The sequence below is a fragment of the Mus pahari genome, chromosome 4 (genome assembly GCF_900095145.1).
Source record: "Mus pahari chromosome 4, PAHARI_EIJ_v1.1, whole genome shotgun sequence".
NCBI classification, from domain to species: domain Eukaryota; kingdom Metazoa; phylum Chordata; class Mammalia; order Rodentia; family Muridae; genus Mus; species Mus pahari.
Window position 1 is genome coordinate 27347484 of NC_034593.1, and position 3769 is coordinate 27351252.

Here is a 3769-nt window from a genome sequence, read left to right on the forward strand (position 1 = left end):
TGTCAGTCGGCTGCACCATCCTTAATTTCTCTTCCGTAGACAGACAAGACAGGTTTTCTGGGTGTTATCTCCATCTTTGTTAGAGAATTTTCAAATACAGAGTTTTAATAGCACCTCCTTCCCCTCCCCACCTCCCACCTCTCTTTCCCACTTCTCTCCCCACCACCACCACCACCCTCGCCACCTCCCTCATCCCCTCCCCCACTTCTGCCCCCTAAGCTCCCCTTGTATGGCCCTCCTTTTCTACTTTCATGTCACATTTTCCTTTGGTTCTCCTCAAGTACCTCTTTTTATTTAACTGACATGTGCAACCATTTATAATTGTATGCATTACATGATTGAATCTACATTTGACAGAGAACATCGTTTTTTTGGTTTTTCTTCTTCTTTTTTTTTTTTTTCTTTCAGTATTTGGGTTACCTCATGCATTAATATTACACTTTCCAGATCCATTCATTTTCCTGGCAAATTTTCTAATTTGTTTTTTTTTTCTTATGGTAGAATAAAATGTCTTCATATAAATAAATGTACCCCGTTTTTGTTATCCATTCATCTGTTGATGGGTTACCTAGACTGGCTTCATTCTCTTCCTCTGTGTAGACATGTCTCTGTGTTGAGTCCTAGCCCGGCGGTGGTGGTGCACACCTCTAATCCTAGCACTCAGAAGGCAGAGGCAGGCAATCTCTGTGAATTTGAGGCCATCATCGTCTATAGAGCCGGTTCTAGTCAACCAAAGCTCTATACTCGAATGGTCCATGATTTGTAGAAGAATGATACCCCAGACCCAAATAGTACGTAAATGCAAAGAGTGCTTTATTCTGCATAAATCCAGCATGCTGGAGCCTCCCATTACTAGAACAGAGAGACACCCAAGTGAGCTGGCAGGCCATGAGGGGATTCGGGGTAGATGACCTACCCCAGGTGTTAATCTGTTGGGCCCATCTCTACAGACATTTCATTACCAGGGTGTGGGGGCTGGAAACTTGCTGGGGCGGTCTGGAAACTGTTGGTTGAGGAAGTAGCTGAGGAAGTCTGGAAACTGCTGCTGACCCATTGTCTTTGCCTCAGGCCAGGTGGTGGGACAATTTCTGAGGTCTGGACTTGCCTGGAATTGCCCAGTTTTAGAGATTTAGGCTTAGTTTCCTTAATTGCCAACTTAAAGTCTGTCATGGAATTGGCCTACCCTTCTCAATACAAAGAAACCCTGTCTTGGGGGACCGGGGTGGGGGGGAGGGGGAGAGCTATGGAATCCTTTGAGTAAATACCCAGGAGTGGGTATAGCAGGTTCGAATCACAATTATATATTGACTTTTTGAAAACTCTCCAGTTCAATTTGTATAATGGCTATAGTAGTTTGTGTTCCCACCAGCATTAAATTAGAGTTTCTCTTTGCCCCGTGACCCTGACAGCATTTGTTGTCAGATTTCTTGATGATGACCGTTCTGAGTTGGCTGGCACCTGTCTATGTAGACACCAGAGGAATTGTAGGGGCTCACAGAGCGATTAGCGGTCACATTGGGGTGGTATTGAGCACACACTGAACACTGCATTGTACTGTGTAAGTGTTTGTTTAAAAAAGAGAGGAGTAGGGGCAGGTGAGTGGGCTGGGAGTGTGGCTCAGTATTAGAGTGCTGGCAGGAAAGCCTGGCTTTGCCCAACTCTGCACAAAATGGGTGTGGTCACGTACACCTTTAACGTCAGCATCCAGGAGGTAGAGGGAGGGGGATCAGTTCAAAGTCATCCTCTACTACACAGTGAGCTTGAGGTCAGCCTGAACTACATAAGGCCCTGTCTAAATAAAATAATAAAATAAAATAAAATAAAATAAAATAAAATAAAATAAAATAAAATAAAACAGTGGCTAGAAAGTCCCAAATTCTTTCTCTGGATACTTCCTTTAGTGCTTTTCATAAACGGACCTTATGGTATTTTCTCATGGGGAAAGATCAGTGCTGCCCAGCAGAACTGCTGAGGGAGGAAGACCATCATCTCCTGTCCAATCTGGAAGCCTCGAGCCTCGTCCAAATGGTGTTACTAGGAAAAAAAAAAAAAGAACGATTTTAATTAAGTTTGAATTTGGGTTACCCTGAAGAAAAGTCTGGGACTGAAATCCCAGCAATGGCCACCAAATACTGGGGGACACTTCTGAGTGAAGCATTGCGTACGGAGTCTGGAAAGTCAAGAGATTCTCTGGGTCTTTATTCTGGCCAGGCCTCCAGGCAGCCTGGTGGCAGTTCTCTGTCCTGTCAGATAGCTTCCCAGGCTGGTGCGGCCCCCAAACTCTACTTGAGTTAATCCATTAAGAGTGCGTCCTCTTTATTATCTTTTTAGGGTCATGCGCCACAAATTTTAAAACACCAGTGTGAAGATAAACAAACTTCCAGAGTCCTAGCTTGGTTTTTGCCTTGACCAGCTCTTTCGTTACATATTCTCTGAAATGTTTCAAATGTTCCTTCCGGAGGCTGATTTTTTCACGTGCAGTGAGAGCTATCTATGACCGTCTAAAAAGTCAATCCAAAAAAAAAAAAAAAAAAAAAGGCCTTAACTGCTCAGTTTCCAAATTAAACTACAGTTTTAGCTAAAAATAGCCTGCTAGTGTTGAGAATCTGTTCCCTGAATTTAAATGGCTCCCTTCTGTCCCGGAGGACACCACTCTCTGTGTTCTGTGGCAGGGGTGGCTCCTGGTAAGGCAGTTTCATGGCTTCCAAGGATTGCGGTGTTTTCTGTACTCAAAGAACAGGGAGGGAAATTGGAAAAGTGTAGGTTCTGCATATAAATATTAAGTGAAATAAACATAAATATCAGCAATGTTTCTCAGTTGGAGTGTGTAGATACATGCATCTGTGGGTGCAAATTCAGCTTTGTCTGGATAAAATTCTATGTGTATGCATAAAGAGACTGAGGTAAATTATTTCTTCTTCTTTTTCTTGACTGAAGCATGGTCTGAAATAGATTTTATTTTCTTCTTTTATTAACCATGCTACCGTGTAATATTACTGCTAATACTTAAATTAGAAATATAAATTACTATGTAATTTATAGTAATATATAGCAGTATAAGTTACCGTGTAATAACATCTACTAATATTTATCTTCACTTACTTATAACTGAAATATTTTTATTAAATTTAAATTTTTTTAATTTATTATTTCAAAAACAATCCCTACTCTTTCTTCACATCTGGAATCCTGGGGTGACTCTGTCTGGTAGTAAAGACCAAAAGATGAAAATAAGAAATGGTCATTCAAGAACTTGACATGTAGTAAAATTCACACTTTAAAACCTACTACATATATGCCCTTTTCAATAGCGAACTAAGTAAGTATAAGGCATTTGTTATGTAAATATATTTTTTTTAAGTTTTTATATTCTGGATTAGGCATGGTAGCACAGCATTAATCTTAGCATTTAGAAGGCAGAGGCAGGTGGATCTCTGTGAGTTCAAGGCTGGCTGGATCTACAGAACAATTACCAGGATAGCCAGAACTACATAGAGGAACCCTCAAAAAAAAAAGTCTTTATTTTCATCTGTTGTGTGGGCATGAATTTTAAATGATCCAAGAGGGGCTGGGGAGGTGGCCAGGTCAGGAAAGTTCTTGTTACTTAAGTTTGAGGACCTGAATTTGATCCCTTCCACCTATTCACCCCCAGCCCCAGCCCTACCCCCACATAAAAGTCCAGCACAGCTGTGCATACTGGTAATCCCAGGGCAGGGAGGCAGAGACAGACAGACAGACAGACAGACAGACAGACAGACAGACAGACAGA